The following is a 23,020-nucleotide window of genomic DNA, read 5'->3' on the forward strand; positions in this document are numbered from 1 at the left end:
CTGCACAGTCGTTGTTGAGCGCATCACTCTGCACGGCACACGTGTGTGTGTGTGTGTGTGTGTGTGTGTGTGTGTGTGTGTTGTCGTGCAGAGCGTTTGTAGTGCGCCGGTGCGATGAGAGCTCTGCAAAGTGGTCCCTAACGCACCTAGTCAGCCAACAGTGTCAGCGCTCCTATGCGCCTCTCCATAAACTGCGGGAATAGGCTCATTTTCGCCCTACAACAACGAAGCACTTCCACTTCTTCTTTTTCAGTCTAACTAATATTTGTTCTCCGTTATTCCTCACTAACACTCGGTTCGCTATTACTGAATGCGACTCACTCTCGATCTGCTACATCTTTCCCCATTCAATTCATTTACTCCTGTGTGCTGCGTAACTTCTTCAGTTATCCACCTCACTTTCTCAATTTTGTCTTTGCTCTTTCACTATTACGGATTTCACCCTACTTTGCAGACAAGCAGCTATCTCTTTTTGTTTTGTGTATTCCTCTGTGAATTTTACCACCCGATTTTTTCGCTCAACTTTCGAGCGGGCTTGCCGATTTGTAATATTATATATTTGTTCGAAAGCTTTAATCAACACCTGAATGAAAGAATTCATGCCGCAAACATGTAACAAACGGTTGAAACACATAATTCAATTCATATATCGCAGAAGATTAACTCGTAGGTAATGTAAAAATTACTATATATTTTAGTCTTAATTATTCTATGTTAACTTCTTACAAACATATTGTACATACAATAAATCAATTGCACAAATACAATAAATGATGTATCACTTAGTCTCCTCTTGACGACAGCAACGCACGCTGGCTGTGTAATCAGATGTGCCTGACAAATAAACTTACTACACACCAACCTTCGTCGTGAGTTGTCTTGTTTTCTTTATAAGAGGTTGCAAAGCCCTTTCTTCCTCTCCTCTGACGGCCCTGCTGTTCAGTGACTTCTTCCGAAGGGAATTTCTTTCTTAGAAATTTCGAAACATCTGTTGGCAGTGATACGATATTCGATCTATTTTTCAAGTGTTCATTCATCGGTGCAAACAATAAATACTTCATAACAATACTTCGGGTTTTGACCGTTACTTCTGATTTGGAAATTAAATGTAAAATATGGCATTACATCCAAGTTTAGCAGAGTACAAAATAACACAGTAGGCCATCTCTTCGTATATAGTGCTACCACTTTGTCCACAATATCCACTGCTCCTTAGTGCGATTGTATTCAATAATGATGGCTAGCTTTCCTGATTCAGGGTCTATATCATCTGTATCGTACATTGTGGACAGGAGTGTCACTGAGAAATTATTTTTTAAATTTTTTTGTAGTGTGAGACAAGACTTTTCTTACCTGGGAAGCCAAATTTCGAAACTTCGACAGGTTTCTTGGAAGCTAACACTCAGGCGGGATTTCCCTTTCGTTCTTGCCAAGAGTACCTAGAATGGTGAACTGGAACTTGCCGGCCAGCCGTTGGTGGCCGAGCGGTTCTCGGCGCTTCAGACCGGAACCGCGCGGCTGCTACGGTCGCAGGTTCGAATCCTGCCTCGGGCTTGGATGTGTGTGATGTCCTTAGGTTAGTTAGGTTTAACTAGTTCTAAGTTCTAGGGGACTGATGACCACAGTAGTTAAGTCCCATAGTACTCAGAGCCATTTGAACAACTGGTAAGTGCGTCTTGTTGCTTTGCCACAGCATACTTGAATATAGTGACCAGTCGGACAGATGGTATAACAAGCCACCTTTGTCCAAAAAATTATGTTCATCATATGACTCAAGGAGTGCACCTAGAAGAGAAACCCCTATGGGAGCTCAAATATTATCACGTAAGTTCATTTTGTAACTTACCAGAAGAGAGTCTAGGAGTAACACTGTAATAGGAAGTACAGACTTCGAGATTTGTGACGGTTACTACAAGGTGAGTGCCGTCTGTTTTAATGTAGAGCACAAGCAGCACCGAACAAAGTGGTACTCCACTTTCTTTGACGTAGTCTCGGTATCGAACGCTTCCGCTCACTAGAAGCAACAGGCCTTCTAGAAACACGCCACGTCCAGTGGAGCAGAGTTCTCGTTGCTGTAACCGTGTGGGCAGCGCGCCAGGATGCAAGAAAGTCTTTATTTCCCTAGCTTTGTCTTGGCGAACTGTATTTACTAGAATATGTGTACTGATACAATGGCACTCGCAGCCTTTCAAGGGGAGGACTGCCGTAAGAGATGCTAATATCTCAGGGAGCTAGAGAGCAATAGGGCTACACAGTTTTCCCGGACGGTTGACTGAAAGATTTCGTAGACTTAAGGAGCCCTCCAGAAATGCCTGCGTGAAGATGGATGTACATAGAGAGATCAGAAACGTTTATGCGTGGCGTGGTGGAAATGGGAAAGTGAAGTGAAGATAGACGGAGAAGGGAGAGATAAATAGTAAGAATACTGCAGCTGTACTTACAAATGATGGTTGATCTGTATGTCTAATCGAAAGGAAAGGGCGACTTGGTGTTCAGGACAACAGGACGGTGGTGGTATGCCCAGCTACTACAAGTTCCTAATGTAGATTAGAGGTCTAGTTGCTTCCATGTATTTACTGGGCTGTTTGGTTTCATCGAGGTCTTCTTGTTTATCTCGTTCCATCAAACTGTCTGGACAGCAATGACATCAATATGCCATATGCCTGTGTCTAGAACTTAAAAGCGAGCGTTTAGTAACGTCTTACTTTATAACGATAATAAAGCCTCTGTTGGTGGTGTTGTTGGGGGGGGGGGGGGGGGGGGAGGGGGGACGGTGTCTTCAGATGAAAAGTAGGGCGTGGAATAATAATGTGTACCTTTATGCACTGGGACTAAATTCAACAATTCTGTCTCTTTCTTGTAATTCATCGACTACCTTGCTTGTATCACTTCATATAATGTATACAGCTGAATATATCCGATAAAACGGTAATCGAATGGGCAGTGGATAAATTCAACGGATCAAGAAAAGTACTTAGTGAAAAATAACGTCATCTATTTAGACTTGGGTTTCATTTCAATCACTTTTTCATAATATACATGTTCAAAAATTCGTCAGTAACTTTTCGAAGTGAGTGAAGTTTGAGTTTGACTTCAACGTGACGTAATGATCTAATGGATAACAGATCAAACTCTCATGTATCGTCTGCTTGGTTGAAATTACGATCAAATCGGCAGTATGATCACTTTTTAAAATTCCACGAAAAGTGATACGATTGAATTAGCAACTAAATTTTCATGAAAATCGAAGAACGAAAAGATAATGGCCCACGTTGTTCTTCCTCATAATGAGGAAAGCCTTTCGTGCCTGTTTCGATCTCACTAAGAGAAAATAAATAATAGCAATTAAAAATACGATCAATAATCGGTTCCTAAAATATAACACTGCTGAAAGAAATTAAGTGTCACTTATGGATTCCAAAATCTAACAGGAGAACGCAACAACAGGGCAGACGTAAATAATTCGCACCCCGAAACAAAGTACATGGCCGCTAGCCGTTTTCACACGTATCGTCGTAATAGGAAAGGAGGCAGAGGCAAGACTCGTCACCTACAGTGTTCTAGAACCCCTGCCTAGAGGTGTTCGATGTAAATTGTACCTCTGACACTAATCCCACTCTCTGCTATCTTTGTCGACAATGCAAATACTTGAGTTCGCAATACCCATCCACACCGTTGTGTAGCTTTTAAAACAATTCATTTCCGCATACAACCATAAAAAATCATTCGTAGAAAGCAGTGGGAATGAAATTTGGATCCAGAAACACAATAAAAACACATATATTCTTCCGTATGTTTCCTCTAGGGTTTGTTATTAGCCCTAAACAATAATGTACATTGTGAATTTGTGTTATGAGTACGCTCCGAAATTCTGTGTGGACAACTGTTCTACGAAACTTGGCTTGCTGGCGCATTCCAAAAGGATTCCCTCGGTTATCACACTGGCGATTGGCATTACAGTTCTATGTAGTATCATCAGTGTTTATTTTACATATTTTTCCCTGTGTCGAACTACATTCCCGCGACCTGATGTTTTGTGCACGGTCGTAACTGCACCACTAAGAGGACTATGCTTTTGACACCGAGCGAGGTGGCGCAGTGGTTAGCACACTGGACTCGCATTCGGGAGGACGACGGTTCAATCCCGTCTCCGGCCATCCTGATTTAGGTTTTCCGTGATTTCCCTAAATCGCTTCAGGCAGATGCCGGGATGGTTCCTTTGAAAGGGCACGGCCGATTTCCTTCCACATCCTTCCCTCACCCGAGCTTGCGCTCCGTCTCTAATGACCTCGTTGTCGACGGGACGTTAAACACTAATCTCCTCCTCCTTCTCCTATGCTTTTGAGTGTAAGATTCCAATTTCGTGTCCTCGTGTCCACACTACAACACGTGATCTGCTGCCCATGGAAAAATAAGTATTAATGGCTTTCTCTTGGCACATGTACTTGGAGATACTACCCAAGCTAAAACTGTAATAGCTATAATAATTAGTCTGAAAATGACCTAAATACTGACGCAGTATAGTTCGGGACACTGCCTTCAGTCACTAACAGAAATACCTGCACTTATAACCATTACACCCTGTACATCACAGTGCAGAAACCAGAACAGCGCTGTATTACATTTCATACATCGCTTCCGCGTGCTCCGCTTGGTCTTTCGGTAGCAGAAGTTACCGGTGTCAGACGCTGAAACACTGCCATGCAGCATGATTGGCTTAACCTTGAACTACAGTGTGGGCTAATAGCGTTCCGAAGGGTAAATTGGCTGCAGGAGCGATGGGTACTCTACCCGTGGTGAAAGAACCATTAGTCGGTGTGCACGATAGCGTGGTAATAAGTAGTCACAACAGCAGCTCACATTACAAAATTCCGTTAAACAATAGAAAGCAGTCACATCCCCAAATTAAACAGTTCTGAAGGCCATATTTCTATGTCTTGGGCTGCTACTCATGCACATTCTGCGGGTCCCTAACTCGTTTAAGGCAAATTATGGGATGGTTCCATTGATACGGACGTGGTCGTCTTCCTTAACTATCCTACCATAGTTCCGAAATCTCTTGGGTTGCTATATCCTGACCCTCCTAAAGCATTTAAGGTGAACATATAAACAGGCCACGGCCTGTTCTACTCCTTGTCTCCTGAAACTAAGTTACTGCTTCTAATGACTAGTGGGACTTCGCAAGTTAACACTTTAAATAGTCGGTATTCTGCAGCACACTAGCAATGATACTGAAACTTGAATGCTGCACAGTGGGAACTGGGATTAGAAAGTCGGCCATCTGACATGCGAAGAGTACTTTGTAGTTATACTGGTATAGAACAGGTAGCGGAGACCTTGGCCAGTTAACAAATGTGTACATAGCATGTATCAAGTCAATATAGACGATATTTATTTAGTAGCATTCGTCAAGGAAAGCTACTGAGATGAAAGATGCTGCAGTGTTATCGCAGGCAAAAGAAACTTACAGACATCCCCGTTCCAAAACCAGTGAATTAAGTGTGAACAAGTGAAAGTCATAGACGGGTTAAACTCTAGCTAGATAAAGTGCTACGAACAAACCAGCGTCTTTAAAAACTTTCTGCAGTATACATCAAATGAGTGAACTGAAATAGCTTTCACAGTAGCAAATCTAACAAGTATCACTAAAGTCTATTAGGAAACATGTTCTGACTAACACGCACTCAAGCAAGAACAATGTGCGTATACATAAAAAAAACACTTCAAAATTGTAAGCCCCGCCTTGGTAAATAGAAAATACCATAAAACTTCTTAAGAGAAGGGGTATAAGTCAAATGATAAACGATGGTAGTTTAGCAACCGGAATTTTCCCCGGTGAAAATTTAAATAAAAATGACAAATTCCAAACGCAAAACGCTTTGCTAATTCTTGAGAATATTTAACTTATGGATTCAGGAAGAAGTGCTATGACACGAAGAACAGGATGTCTGGTAGGGTGAGTGCAGCGCTGTAAAAACTAAATAAAAAAGGTGTAAGGCAGTAGAAGGTCGGATAATAAATAAGAAAATAGGAATGCGGGTAACATACTGTGGAGACACAGAGAACGCAGTATGGAAACCAAGGTAGAAGGCAGTAGCACAACGTTACATGCCAACTAATTTCGCAATTGATGAAGAATTTAGTAATCGCGAAAGCGTTACGGAGATGATAGATAAACTCCAGTGGAAGACTCTGCAGGAGAGACGCTCAGTAGCTCGGTAAGGGCTTTTATTGAAGTTTCGAGAACATACCTTCACCGAAGAGTCAAGCAGTATATTGCTCCCTCCTACGTATATCTCGCAAAGAGACCATGAGGATAAAACCAGAGAGATTAGAGCCCACACAGAGGCATACCGACAGTCCTTCTTTCCACGAACAATACGAGACTGGAATAGAAGGGAGAACCGATAGAGGTACTGAAGGTACCCCCCGCCACACACCGTCAGGTGGCTTGCGGAGTATGGACGTAGATGTAGATGTAGAAGAGACCGAATATATGATGAAATTAAATCAACTGCTTAGTTAAAGGAGGCGAAAATTTGTAATCGGGGAGTGGTACTCGATACTGGGAAAAGGAAGGAAAGGCAGTAGGAGAATACGAACTGGGGAAAGGAGTAAAAGTGGAACCCAACTAGCAGAATTACGCACACAGCATAATTTAATCATCGCTAACACTAAGTTAAAGAATCTTGTAAGAACGTTGCATACGTGGAACGCAGATCCAAGCACTGTAGGTTTTCGGAGCGATTGTATAGGCTGTTCCAGAAGGAATTATTAATATTCAGGAATGTGACAGGAAGAATAATTTTAAGCAAAACACTTCATATGGACATGTGCCCTGTTCCGAATGGTTTCCGAGAGAAAATATGTTTAATGTTAATTGTTATTTAATTTCTGTGTTATTTAATACACTGTCAGGTTGACACATGTGCACTAGTACCAGAATTAGTAAGCATTAGAAAACGCGTTTTACAAGTCATCAATTGAGAAGTACCCATTTTTTAAAATATTCACCTCCAAACGTTATCGTACACGTCGCATTACACCTGTTTAGCAACTCACAACAATGTTCAAATATCCCATCGTTAACTGTAATGCATTTATGCTTTCTTGGGAGATTATGGATTGTCAGAGCGCCTCTTCACGTTCACTAATGAGGGCATCAGCGTCCACAATGCAACGAAGCAATTGATTTCGCATACACATCCCCCTTCTGTACACCTCAGACTTCTTCCAAGCCTATAAACTAAAATCTAATAGGGGAAGGTATGTGGTTCTTGGTGGCCAGTTAATTTTACAACCACGAGCAACGCAACGATTAATATACATACAGTAGAAACGTTCCATTACACGTCTGGTATAATGTGGAAGGGCTCTGTCATGCTGGAAGTACTCTGCAGTCACCATATGGCCCAACGCACGTCCTTAAGGGGTTCAACACACGAAACGTTCAAAAAATACCAGTAATTCTATTCCGTCACCTTTTCTAAAATGACTGGACCTGTAAACATGTTACAGTTAATGCTGCACCAAACATTGGTCAAAAATGAACTCGGTCTTTGGTTTCCACTCTAGCGTGTGTATGTTGTTGCGATCATCGGTAATTATTACGAATGTTGTCCGCCCCTGGCAGCTGAGTGGACAGCGCGACGGAATGTCATGCCTAACGGCCCGGGTTCGATCCCCGGCTGGGTCGGAGATTTTCTCCGCTCAGGGACTGGGTGTTGTGTTGCCCTTATCATCATCATTTCATCCCCGTCGACATGCAGGTCGCGAAAGTGGCGTCAGATTGAAAGACTTGCAGCAGGCGAACGATCTACCCGACGGGAGGCCCTAGCCACACGAAATTTCCATTACGAGTGTTGTTGATTTCATTCCGTTACAACGTGGCTTCATCAGCGAACAGTGTTACTAAAAGTAAGTGAAGATTGTCTTTTAAACAGCAACAAAATTCAAGTCATGTGGCATTGTCGCCATTATGGAGATCGTGGACACGCTGCATGTGAAATGGATACATGTTTACCACATGTAATGTTCGTCATACACTTAATCTGCCAGAACGTTATACCATCGACCTACTATCGACATAAACACGTCCAGGCGATAGCAGAGTCATCTGCGAGCGATGACTGCTTGTCAGACTCAAGTACGGTGCATGTAGTATTCGTGAAGGTGCTTGGGGTAGAATGGGGAAGGCGCGTGATCTATCTGCGTTGGACCGAAGGCTGATTGTGATGGCCCGGAAGTTCGGCACGAGCATTTCGGAAACTGCACGACTTGACGGGTGCTCGAGGAGTGCTGTGGTGAGTGTGTTCAACAGCGAAGTGAAAACACGTCCAGACGCTGTGGGGTTGGGCGGCAACCCGTCATTACAGATTTCGGACCTCGTAGCCTGGGCAGACTGGTAAAATACGACAGGCGGCGAACTGTGGCGGAACTGTCATCAGACTTAAATCCTGGGCAGAGTACAAGCGTGTCATAACTCCCAGTACACCGAACACTCCTAACGATGGGTCTCCGCAGCCGACGACATATGCATGTGCCAGTGTTAAAACCACAACATCGGCAACTACGACTGAAATGGACACGACCATCGGCACTGGACGTTGGCGCAGTGGCAGAGAGTTCCGTGGTCTGATGAGTCGCGATACTTTCTTCACGATGTCGATTGGAGGGGGGGGGGGGGGGGACCTGTCTTCCAGTGAAACAGGTCCTTGACATCTGTCTGTGAGACTGAGACAATTTGGCGCCGGCTTCATTATGCTGTGGGGAACATCCGTGGGTCCAAAGGAGCTCGTGCAAGGCACCACAAGGGACAAGTAGTGTCGTACACTGGTTGTAGATCATGTACACTCCTTCATGACGATCATGTTTCCCGACATCAGTGACATTTTTTATATATAAAATAAAGCGCCATGTCACAGGGCCAGGAGTGTGGTGTAGTTCGAGGAATACATTTGAGATGCTGGTCCCCACAACTCGCTAGGTCTGAACCCAATCGAACGACGTCAGAACTCTTCCGCACCCTCCTCGGAATTTACTGGAATGTGGGGCCATTGCGCCCTATCGACCTAATTGGACATACCGCCTTTTACGTAGGCGGTCATAATGTTCTAGCTGATCAGTGTGTACGTCTTCGTGCGTTATTGATACCTGCAGAAAGTCGCCTTGTGCTGCAACATCTCAACAATGTGTTGGTGTTCCTACACGGGTTGTAGATATACGCGTTGACAAGAAAAATGGGAACCTTTCTAGCAATGTACTGAAAACGTTGGTAAACACTCTTCCAACAGGAATTGAATATGTCGGGAAGCGTGATGGTGTTCTTCGTGAGCAGAAGGGGACTTACCATCGTACAAGCTGTAATCATACACCATATCCGCATTTTCCTCCATAGTGCAGATGTGTGGCAAATTAGCCAGCCCGCGTCCGAACAGGGGAACAAAAAATTGGTTCAAATGGCTTTGAGCACTATGGGACTTAACATCTATGGTCATCAGTCCCCTAGAACTTACAAGGAAACCTCCCCATAGCACCCCCCCCCCCCCCCTCAGATTTCGTTATAAGTTGGCACAGTGGATAGGCCTTGAAAAACTGAACACAGATTAATCGAGAAAACAGGAAGAAGTTGTGTGGAACTATGAAATAAATGAGAAAAATATACAAACTGAGTAGTCCATGCGAAGATAGGCAACATCAAGGACAATGAGATTTAAGGAGCGCCGTGGTCCCGTGGTTAACGAGAGCAACTACGGAACGAGAGGTCCTAGGTTCGAGTCTTCTCTCGAGTGAAAAGTTTAATTTTTTATTTTCAGCTTATGTGACAAACTCTTATGTTTTCATCACTTTTTTGGGAGTGATTATCACATCCACAAGAAAACCTAAATAGGGCAAGGTAGAAGAATCTTTTTACCCATTCGCTAAGTGTACAAGTTAGGTGGGTCGACAACATATTCCTGTCATGTGACGCACATGCCGTCACCAGTGTCGTATAGAATATATCAGACGTGTTTTCCTGTGGAGGAATCGGTTGACCTATGACCTTGGGATCAAATGTTTTAGGTTCCCATTGGAGAGGCACGTCCTTTCGTCTGCTAATCTCACGGTTTTGCGGTGCGGTCGCAAAACACAGACACTAAACTTATTACAGTGAACAGAGTCGTCAATGAACGATCGGACAGATCATAACTTTGCGAAAAATAAAGAAAGTAAAATTTTCAGTCGAGAGAAGACTTGAACCAATGGCCTCTCGTTCCGCAGCTACTCACGCTAACCACGGGACCACGGCGCTCCAGAGTTCACATTCTCCTTGATGTTGCCCATCTTGCTAATGGACTACTCAGTTTGTATATTTTTCGTATTTTTTCCATAGTTCCACACAACTTCTTCCTGTTTTCTCGATTGATCTGTGTTCAGTTTTTCAAGGCCTATCCACTGTGCCAACTTATAACTAAATCTGAGGGGGATGCGATTAAGGACATCACACAACACCCAGTCATCACGAGGCAGAGAAAATCTCTGACCCCGCCGTGAATCGAACCCGGGAACCCGGGCACGGGAAGCGAGAACGCTACCGCACGACCACGAGCTGCGGACACAGGGTAACAGACGCTTCTCTTTGATACACTCTTAATCCATCGCACTACTTCACTGACAACACACCATGGAAAACTTTGTGTTCAAGAAGGTAGTTTAATGGTAGAAAGACATCCCATGCACAGATGTTGAAAGGGACGAGGTAGGTTGGACTAGAATAAAACCTAAAAGAGGTTGGGTGGGTAAGACACATACGCATGCACCACTCGCTCAAAACCTAATGTAGAATAGACAATACAGAATAGGGCATGTGTCCACATGAAGTTTCCTGCTTCAAATGAACCTTTCTATCATATCCTGAATGTTCTGAGCGCTCCTCTCAGGAAACCCTGTATAACGCTAAGACAGAAATTGGAAACAAGATTTTGAACTGTAGAACACTGTTATTTTATTTCTAGTAAATACTGTCGGAACTTGAAACAACAGATGTGCTGCCGTCCAGTCCGTTGTCAGCAGGCACTGTTTGGTGGTGGAGGTACAGTCTTAATGTTTGAACGTTGTTGTGTCACAAATCGCCGTGAAGCAACATTTCTGACTCAAGCGTTAACTCATTCTCCAGAATCTTTTGAAGGAGTGAAAAAACTGTGCAATGTCCCGCGCACGTTGTCTCCTGAACCCAAGCAAAGACGTCTGGCTGCTTGTCGGAACTTGATTGAAATGCAAAATGCGGACAGTTATTTTTTTTTTTGGAAAAATCGTATGCACCTCTTCGCTTTGTTGTAGGTTCGTACTGATATCACCATCAAAGCGAGCCTACCACGAAACAATGAAGTGCAGAAATTCACGTCAAGGTTCGATTCTTTGGCGACATAATCTACATTCAAGCGAATGTGATGCGGGAGGACTTTCTTGGCGGTTTCACATAGTTCTACGAACATTTTGTGCGTTGCACTGAAGTAACGGAGACTATGTGGAACAAATGAAGCGTTAAAACCACTATATTTATTAAACCAGTCTCGAGCCTTTTTTGGACTGACAGGGTACATTTTCAGTAGCAGATGCGGTCTCTGGCGACATTTCTTGGCTATGAACTGTAGACCAAAACTGAATTAACTGCAAAAGGGTGGAACGTTAAGAAGACGGAAGCTGTGTACATTAAAGGAACCAGAGGTTGTTGAGAGTTTCAGAAGGAGCATTAGACAACAATTGACTGATTCACGAGAAAAAATACAATATAAGACGAATGGGTTTCTTCGAGACATGAAATTGTGAAACCAGCAGAGAGTCACATAGGTAAAATGGCAAGGTCTGTTATAAATCCTTGTTTAACGCAGCATATATAGATTTTAACTGACGAAATTAAGTGGGTGAAAGAGGATACGAATATCTAAAAAATTGGACTGACAGAAAATAAAAAACTGCTGGACAGGAATAACAATAGGACATATGCAAGGCTGTAGAAGCATGCATGACCAGGGGAAAGGTGATGCCACATGTAGGAAACATACTGAGACTTTCGTAGAAAAGAGAAGGGCCGTACAAATATCAAGATCTCAGACGACAAATCAGTTGTAAGGGAGAAAAGGGGATGCTGAAACGTGGAAAGAGAAATGCAGAAGCGTTATACACGGAAAAGATCTTGATATCAATAATATAGGAATGGACGAGGAAGGAAATGAACGAGATATACTCCTTCGAGAAGAATTTAACAGAACACTGAAAGGCCTAAGCAGAAACAACGCCCCAGGGCTAGACGAGTCCGAATTATTGAGGTCCTTCGAAGGGCCAACCGTCGGTTGGAGAAGTCATTAATACTGACGGCTACTGTATAAAGAAGAATGGGAAAGCTGATGACAGCTGGCCACAGAGCAGTTTAGTTTTGGCTCCAGAGAAGTGTAGGAACACACAAGGCAGTACTCACCCGACGACTTACCTTAGAAGATAGATTAAAGAAAGAGAAACCTACATATATACATACTCCAGTCACATTAATATGACCACTGCCTATATTCGATGTCAACGTACAAAATGTTTCAAATGGCTCTGAGCCCTATGGGACGTAACCTCTGAGGTCATCAGTCCCCTAGAACTTAGAACTACTTAAACCTAACTAACCTAAGGACATCACACGCATCCATGCCCGAGGCAGGATTCGAACCTGCGACTGTAGCGGTCGCGGGGTTCCAGACTGTAGCGCCTAGAACCGCTCGGCCACTTCGGCCGGCGTCAACGTACAATAACAACTCACAGTCGGCCGGTGGTAGCACTGGCAGTGTGGAGTTAAAAGCACAGTCGTTGTCGATACGGAAAAAGAGCGATTTGTCTGGCTTCCAAAAGGGCATCATCATTGGCTTCCGGGCCAAGGGTGCAGGCATTTCCGAAGCGGCTAATTTTATAAACTGCTCCCTTGCCGCCTTCGTTAAAGTATACAGTGCTTGGCAAAATGTCACTATCCAAAACTTGTGCCGAGGCAACTGAAGTGCACCATAGGCCACAGATGACAAAGGCGAACGAAGGCTGCAGGGATATGTACGGGCGAGCAGTTGTGCAAGTGCTGAGCAGCTAAGCAATCAGATGAACAAAGGTGCTACCAACTGTGTCTCCTCAACGGCCGTTCAGCGAACGTTGTTGCGTACGGGCCTCCACGGTAGGCGCCTGGTTCATGCACCCATGCTGACTGCTTTTCATCGGCGACGAAAGCTGGAATTTGCACGCCAATACTTGGAACATCTTGCAACTATCACTTGAAGGGTCTATATCGGAAGGACCACCGATATGTTCTGGGGAACGTAATCGTGTCATTCCCTGTGTGATGTCGTTGTGGAGGGCACAACGGATCAACATACCCATGCATCTATCCTTGGGGACCATGTCGGTCCCTACATGCAGTTCGTTTCGCCTCGGTACGATGGGATCTACCAGCAGGACAAAAGTCACACAACTCGACGTGTACTTGCGTCGCTCGAAGACCCCAGAATGAGTTTTTTTGCACTCCCTTGGCGACCAAACACACAGGCTGGGGCTACCTGCACGCTAAGTAACTGTTCATTTGCACTTTTTATACAGATATGTTACCTTAATATGGTTATTATAGTTTCGGAAATACCATTTTGACTTTCTGGGTGATCTGAAAATACGTCCGGATTTGGAACTAATCATCAAGTATATGAAAAGTGACATTTGCAACTTTTGCTGTTTTCCTGTTTTATTTTATTCTGTTCACGGTATTATACATAGTTATTCTCTTGTTGGTCCTGCCCTCAAGAACTGTACTGCGCTGTAAATTACGTCCTGGTTTGTTATCATTTTTATGTTTAATTATTTATTGGCAAAATTAAGCTCACACCTGCTTAGCCCTCAGCCTGAACCCCACTCGACACAGATCGTATGCTACATTATAAATATATTTTACCCGTTCTTGTGTGTGTAGAGTTTCTTAAACTTGTATAGTATAACTTATTCATATGCAAAACGCCAGTGGTTATTTGGTGTTCAGTGAGTAACATTAGATGAAGTACAGTTCAGCAACACGTACTCTCGCTATAATGCTGTTTAGCAAAGGCGTAACATCAGACTGATGATCTGCGAATGCTAGTTTAACGATAGCAGCACGGAATAATGTCAGTGTAGACCGTAGTAAAACGTTCCCAACCATCTCACTAGCTAAAATACACATTGTAAGTCGATGGAAGGCCAACCGAATAGGTTTGGCGAAATAATTGCATCATGCGGTAACTTCCTTCCGTCGTATTTGCGTCACGTAGTTTTAAGACTCTGTAGCATACCGGGACGTTTCATCTTTGAGTGACTGAAAGAATATACGGGGTGTCTTGGACAGAATTACTAGTTGACTTGACGAATGTCAGCTCGCTTTAAATGTGATAAAATGTACGTTAATGTAGATGGGGATGACAAACAATCCTGTAATATGTAACACGGTATTAGTGATGTGCTGCTGGAAATAATCACGTCGATTTAATATGTACGCGTACCGTTGCAAACATACATGAAGTGAAGCGAATATATTGTAGGAAAGGACAAAGTTTTGAGAACTAGCATTTGCAAGAGGCTGTAGAACGATTCTACTGCTGCATACGGCCATAGGAATATTTGACCTCTAAACCGTTCAAAAAAACCAAATTGCCAGTTTGCTTTAAATTCCTTTCAAATATGTTAATCTCCGAGATCCTGGCTTTCTTTCGGAAGCCAGAACCTTCCACTACTCCGACGCTACATGCTAAGAAGTCAGTTGCAAACCAGACGTAGTGGGCAATACATGTTCTCGTCCGTATGCTCTTGTGTGTTACATATGTTTCTCTCATTTAAGGTTAAGATTAGATAAAAACACCAATTGAATATGGAAGTGGAAATATGTACTCTACCTTATATCACCTCGCTATTGGTTTTTGTTTGATTCTTACTTTTATAGACAGTATTTTCTGGGTATTTTTTTACCTCAAAATCTTCAGATTTTAATGGTTTCAGTCACCTGTCGGGTATTGTTGAGCTATATTTCTTTTACAGGCATGGAATTTAGACCGGTGACAATGGTGTGTACACTAAAATTATCCGTTCTCATCAGCAATTTAGTTTTTAATCACTCAAATTTAAGTGTTAAAACAGTTAAATTATTGGTCAATAGCAATTTTACGTAGGATGCTGGAATCAAAAAGGCATAAAAACATGCAGAAAGTCTTTTGCCGACCCAGGTTCCTCTCCTCGAATCACTGCTCTCAAATTGGGTTTCAGTGAACGATTCAGAATAATTTTGGAAGTGATTTCGACTGCCAATAGCATTTATACTGTGATATTTGATACCTTTGCTCGTGAATCCGAAAAACGTACACAGATTTGTGTGGCTGGTATCCATTATCACAAAATCTTCACAAAGTTTCAGAGCAAGGTGCCGAAGTCATATCTAAAGCAATTTTCCGAAGGAGGCACCTGAGGATCGCAACAAGCACATTCGACAAAACTGAATAAATCTTGCTGGTACATTTTCACTTGTTGATTGTAACAACGATGTACTACACAGACTGTTAACAAATTTAGACCCATAGGTGTAGCAGACAGTGACTTGATATGAAAAGCATCCCATTTTCGCAAGAGGCAATCAGTCTAATGATCACAAGCTAATTGTATTGTCCTCTAGATCAAAAGATAGCGAAGAAACTAGAAAGGAAGGCGAAGATGACAAAGTGGACGACTACCAATAGTTTGACACTGAATAAAGCTAGTCTCTAATAGTTTACATGTCAAGTATGTACATTTTGTAAATAAACATATAATTAAGGTCAAATAATTTATTTCATTTAATCCAACTCCGAAAAAAAAGCATAAAATAAATGCGACCGGTTTTTGAGTGCAAATACTCCTATGTGCAACGTACATCTAACATAAGAAGCGCGAAGACCAGTTCAAGGAAATCAGGGTTCCTATGGAAAAGTGTTGTTGTTGCTGTTAGGTCTTCAGTCCAAAGAATAGCTCCATGCAGCTCTCCATGCTATTCTATCCTGTGCAAGCCTCGTCATCTCCGAGTAACTACTACAACCAACATCCTTTTAAAAGTGCTTACTGTATTGATCTTTTGGTCGCCCTCTACCATTTTTACCCCACCTACTTCCATTCAGTACTACATTGGTGATCCCTGGACGCCTCAGAATTTGTCCTACAAATCGATACCTTCTTCAAGTCAGGTTGTACCACAAACTTCTCTTCTCCCCATTGCTATTCAGCTCCTACTCATTAGTTACGTGATCTACCCATCTAATATTCAGAATTCACCTTTAAGATCGCATTTCAAAAGCTTTTATTCTCTTCTCGTCTGAACTGTTTATCGTCCTTGTTTCACTTACATACATGGCTACATTACATACATGCACGGTGTTACAAAAAGGTACGGCCAAACTTTCAGGAAACATTCCTCACACACAAACAAAGAAAAGATGTTATGTGGACATGTGTCCGGAAACGCTTAATTTCCAAGTTAGAGATCATTTTAGTTTCGTCAGTATCTACCGTACTTCCTCGATTCACCGTCATGATTTCATACGGGATACTCTACCTGTGCTGCTAGAACATGTGCCTTTACAAGTACGACACAACATGTGGTTCACGCACGATGGAGCTCCTGCAAATTTCAGTCTAAGTGTTCGTACGCTTCTCAACAACAGATTCGGTGACCGATGGATTGGTAGAGACGAACCAATTCCATGGCCTCCACGCTCTCCTGACCTCCACCCTCTTGACTTTCATTTATGGGGGCATTTGAAATCTCTTGTCTACGCAACCCCGGTACCAAATGTAGAGACTTTTCGTGCTCGCCTTGTGGACGGCTGTGATACAATACGCCATTCTCCAGGGCTGCATCAGCGCATCAGGGATTCCATGTGACGGAGGGTGGATGCATGTATCCTCGCTAACGGAGGACATTTTGAACATTTCCTGTAACAAAGTGTTTGAAGTCACGCTGGTACGTTTTGTTGCTGTGTGTTTCCATTCCATGATTAATGTGATTTGAAGAGAAGTAATAAAATGAGCTCTATCATGGAAAGTAAGCGTTTCCGGACACATGTCCACATAACACATTTTCTTTCTTTGTGTGTGAGGAATGTTTCCTGAAAGTTTGGCCGTACATTTTTGTAACACCCTCTAAATTAACACTTAAATCTACATCACATGTTCATAATTTCCTTTTCTTCAGAAACCCTTTTATTGCCATTGCCAGTCTACATTTTATATCCTCTCTAGTTTGATCATCATCAGTTATTTTGCTTCCCAAATAGCAAAACTCATCTGCTGCTTTCAGAGCCTCATTTCCTAATCTAATTCCCCTAGAATCACATGATTTAATTCGACTACATTGCATTATTCTCGTTTTGCTGTTGTTGATGATCATCTATATCCATTCCGTTCAGCTGTTCTTCCAAGCCCTATGTTGTTTCTCTCAGAATTACGTCATCGGCAAACCTCAAAATTTTTATATCTTCTCCATGGATTCTGATTCTTATTCCAAATTTTCCTTTTGTTTCCTTTACTGCTTGCTCAATATACAGATTGAATAACATCTGGAATAGGCTGCGACCCTGTCTCACTCCCTTCTCAAGCACTGCTTCCCTTCCGTGCCCCTCGACCCTTGTAACTTCTTCTGCTTTCTGCGCAAATTGTGATTAGCCTTTCGCTTCCTGTATTTTATGCCTACCACCTGTAGAACTGGAAAGAGAGTATTGCAGTCAACATTGTCAAAAGCTCTCTGTAAGTCTACAAATGCAATAAACGTAAGTTTGCTTTTCCTTAACCTATGTTGTATGAAAAGTCGTAAAGTCAGAATTGCCTCGTGTGTATCTACGCTTCTCCGGAATCCAAACTGATCTTCCCCGAGGTCGGCTTCTACCAGTTTTTTTTTTCTTTCTTCTGTAAAGGATTCGTGTTAGTATTTTAACCGTGACTTACCAAACTGATAGTCCGGTAATTTTCATTACTTGTCCGCACCTGGTTTCTTTGTAACTGGAATTATTACATTCTTCTTGAAGTCTGAGGGTACTTCGCCTGTCTCATACATCTTTCCTCGCCAGATGGAACAGTTTTGTCACGGCTGGCTCTCTCAACTCTATCAGTAGCTCTAACGGAATATTGTCTACTCCCTGGGCTTTCTTTCGACTTAAGTCTTTCAGTTCCTTGTCAAATTCTTCACAGTGTCATATCTCCCTTCTCATCTTCGTCTACGTCCTCTTCCATTTCCGTAGTATTGCCCTCAAGTACATGTCCCCTGTATAGACCCTCTATACTCCTTCCACCTTTCCGCTTTCCCTTCATTGCTTAGGACTGGTTTTCCATCTGAGCTCTTGATATTCGTACATCGGGTTCTCTTTTCTCCAAAGGTCGCTTAAATTTTCCTCTAGGCAGCATCTATCAGACCCCTAGTGATATATGCTTCTTTATCCATACATCTGTCCTCCAGGCATTCCTGCTAAGCCATTTTGCACTTCTTGTCGATCTGAATTTTTAGACGTTTGTATTCCTTTTCACCTACCTCATTTACAGCATTTTCACATTTTATCCTTTCATCGATCATCGATTAAATTTAATTTCTCTTCTGTTACTCAAGAATATCTTCTAGATCTCGTCTTTCTACCTACTTGATCCTCTGCTGCCTTCACTATTTCATCTCTCAAAGCTACGCATTCTTCTTCTACTGTATTTCTTCCGCCAGTTTTTGTCAATCGTTCCCTAAATCTCCCTCTGAGACTGTCTACAACCTGTGAGTCTTTCATTTTATCCGGATCCCATGTTCTTAAATTCCTGCCATTTCGCAATTTCTTCAGTTTTAATCTGCAGTTCATAATCAATACATTGTCGTCAGAGTCTACATGTGACCCTGAAAATGTCTTACAATTTAAAACCTGGTTCCTAAATCTCTATCTTAACATTACGTAATTCATCTGAAACCTTCCAATGTCTCCAGGTCTCTTCCACTTATACAGTCTTCTTTTATGTTCCTTAAAACCAAGTGTTTGTTATGATAAAATTGTGCTCTGTCCAAAATTCTACCAGCGTAATTTCTTTTGTCCCATCATACATCTCTTCAATCTCTTCGTCATCTGCGGAGCTTGTTGGCACATACACTTGTACTACTGTGGTAGGAGTGGACTTCGTGTCCACCTGTGCTACAATAATGCATTCACTATGCCCGCGCTCCTGTTTTTTATCATCATCATCATCATCATTTAAGACTGATTATGCCTTTCAGCGTTCAGTCTGGAGCATAGTCCCTCTTATAAAATTCTTCCATGATCCCCTATTCAGTGCTAACTCTGGTGCCTCTTCTGATGTTAAACCTATTACTCCAAAATCATTCTTAACCGAATCTAGGTACCTTCTCCTCGGTCTGCCTCGACTCCTCCTACCATCTACTGCTGAATCCATGAGTCTCTTGGGTAACCTTGCTTCTCCCATGCGTGTAACATGACCCCACCATCTAAGCCTGTTCACCCTGACTGCTACATCTATAGAGTTCATTCCCAGTTTTTCTTTGATTTCCTCATTGTGGACACCCTCCTGCCATTGTTCCCATCTACTAGTACCTGCAATCATCCTAGCTACTTTCATATCCGTAACCTCAACCTTGTTGATAAGGTAATGTGAATCCACCCAACTTTCGCTCCCATACAACAAAGTTGGTCGAAAGATTGAACGGTGCACAGATAACTTAGTCTTGGTACTGACTTCCTTCTTGCAGAAGAGAGTAGATCGTAGCTGAGCGCTCACTGCATTAGCTTTGCTACACCTCGCTTCCAGTTCTTTCACTATGTAGCCATCCTGTGAGAATATGTATCCTAAGTACTTGAAACCGTCCACCTGTTCTAACTTTGTTCCTCCTATTTGGCACTCAATCCGTTTATATTTCTTTCCCACTGACATTACTTTCGTTTTGGAGATGCTAATCTTCATACCATAGTCCTTACATTTCTGACCTAGCTCTGAAATATTACTTCGCAAACTTTCAATCGAATCTGCCATAGCAACTAAGTCATCGGCATATGCAAGGCTGCTTATTTTGTGTTCACATATCTTAATCTCACCCAGCCAGTCTATTGTTTTCAACATTTGATCCATAAATAATATGAACAACAGTGGAGACAGATTGCATCCTTGTCTTACCCCTGAAACTACTCTGAACCATGAACTCAATTTACCGTCAACTCTAACTGCTGCCTGACTATCCACGTATAGACCCTTAATTGCTTGCAAAAGTTTGCCTCCTATTCCATAATCTTGTAGAACACACAATAACTTCCTCCTATTAACCCGGTCATTTGCCTTTTCTAGATCTATAAAGCATAGATACAATTCCCTGTTCCACTCATAACACTTCTCCATTACTTGCCGTAAGCTAAAGATCTGGTCCTGACAACCTCTAAGAGGCCTAAACCCACACTGATTTTCATCCAATTGGTCCTCAACTAATACTCGCACTTTCCATTCAACAATACGTGATAAGATTTTACCCACAACGCTGATTAAAGAGATACCTCTGTAGTTGTTACAATCTTTTCTGTTTACATGTTTAAAGATTGGTGTGATTACTGCTTTTGTCCAGTCTAATAGAACCTGTCCCGACTCCCAGGCCATTTCAATTATCCTGTGTAGCCATTTAAGACCTGACATTCCACTGTATTTGATGAGTTCCGACTTAATTTCATCCACCCCAGCCGCTTTATTGCACTGCAATCTATTGACCACTTTCTCCACTTCCTCAAATGCGATCCTATTTCCATCATCATTCCTATCCCATTCTACCTCAAAATTTGAAACATTACTGATCGCATTTTCACCTACATTGAGCAACTCTTCAAAATATTCCCTCCATCTGCCCAAGGCATCCACAGGATTCACCAGCAGTTTTCCTGACCTGTCCAAAATACTTGTCATTTCCTTCTTACCTCCCTTTCGAAGACTGCTAATTACACTCCAGAATGGTTTTCCAGCAGCTTGACCCATAGTCTCCAACCTGTTTCCAAAGTCTTCCCAAGATTTCTTCTCGGATGCTGCAATTATCTGTTTGGCTTTGCTTCTTTCTTCAACATAACTTTCTCTGTCTACCTGGCTTCTAGTATGTAGCCGTTTTTGATACGCCTTCTTTTTCCTTTTACAGGCTGCCTTGACTGTGTCATTCCACCAAGCTGTTTGCTTCATCCTACTTTTACACACTACTGTTCCAAGACATTCTTTAGCCACTTCTAGTACTGTGTCCCTGTACCTCGTCCATTCCTTTTCCAATGACTGTAATTGACTACATTCAACTAAGTGGTACCTTTCTGAGATCGCTGTTACGTACATGTGCCTGATTTCCTTATCCTGTAGTTTCTCCATTCTTATCCTCCTACATATGGACCTGACCTCCTGCACTTTCGGCCTCACAATCCCAATTTCACTGCAGATTAAATAATGATCAGTGTCATCAAAGACTCCCCTGAATACACGTGTGTCCCTCACAGCCTTCCTGAATTCCTGATCTGTTATTATACAGTCAATGACAGATCTGGTTCCCCTGCCTTCCCAAGTATACCGGTGAATGTTCTTATGTTTAAAAAAGGAGTTTGTGATTACTAAGCCCACACTGGCACAGAAATCCAAGAGTTGTTTCCCGTTCCTGTTGGCCTCCATATCCTCTCCAAATTTATCCATAACCTTTTCATACTCTTCTGTTCGATTTCCAATCCTGGCGTTAAAATCACCCATGAGCAGAACACTGTCCTTGTCCTTTACTCTAACAACTACATCACTGAGTGCCTCATAAAAACTATCCATCTTAACTTGATCTGTTCCTTCACAATGCGAATATACTGACACAATCCTAATTTTCTTGCTAGACACTGTCAAATCTATCCACATCAGTCGTTCGTTTGCATACCTTATTGCAACTACGCTGGGTTCCATTTCTTTCCTGATGTAAAGCCCTACACCCCATTGTGCTATTCCTGCTATGACTCCTGACAGGTAGACCTTGTATTCTCCCACTTCCTCTTCTTTCTCACCCCTTACCCGAATGTCACTAACAGCTAAAACGTCCAGCCCCATGTTACTTGCAGCCTCTGCCAGCTCTACCTTCTTCCCAGAGTAGCCCCCATTGATATTAATAGCTCCCCATCTCATTACCATTTGTTTGCCAAGTCGTATCTTAAGAGTCCCTGGTTTGTCAGTTAGAGGTGGGACTCCGTCACCTCCAAAGGTCCGAGGCATTTTGCTCTGATTGTTGCCAGCATCATATTTAAAGTACCTGGGAAGCAGGTTGCTAGCCTTACTTGCCCCGAGTCCCATTGGGTTTTACTCCTAACGGCTGAGGGACTAACCGGTGGATTTGGTAGTCTTTGCCGTATGAGCACAAAGGTGACCACGACTCAGAATATGTCCGAGATGCCCAGCCTTATTCCAAAGTAACTTGTATCCCGACTGTCGGGACCACTTACTTGGCCACTCATACGTTGCCCGTGGTTCATGAACTAGGACATGACTACAGGAACCCACATCCTATTTTTTATTCATTATTAAATTATTAGATTAGGAAATGAGACACTTAGAGTAGTAAAGGAGGTTTTCTATTTGGGGAGCAAAATAACTGATGATGGTCGAAGTAGAGAGGATATAAAATGCAGACTGGCAATGGCAAGGAAAGCGTTTCTGAAGAAGAAAAATTTGTTAACATCGAGTATTGATTTAAGTGTTAGGAAGTCCTTTCTGAAAGTATTTTTATGGAGTGTAGCCATGTATGGTAGTGAGACGTGGACGATAAATGGTTTAGACAAGAAGAGAATAGAAGCTACAGAAGAATGCTGAAGATTAGATGGGTAGATCACATAACTAATGAGAAGGTATTGAATAGAATTGTGGAGAAGAGGAGCTTGTGGCACAACTTGACAAGCAGTAGGGATCGGTTGGTAGGACATGTTCTGAGGCATCGAGGGATCACCAATTTAGTATTGGA

Source organism: Schistocerca piceifrons, chromosome 4, assembly GCF_021461385.2.
Source record: "Schistocerca piceifrons isolate TAMUIC-IGC-003096 chromosome 4, iqSchPice1.1, whole genome shotgun sequence".
NCBI classification, from domain to species: Eukaryota; Metazoa; Arthropoda; class Insecta; order Orthoptera; family Acrididae; genus Schistocerca; species Schistocerca piceifrons.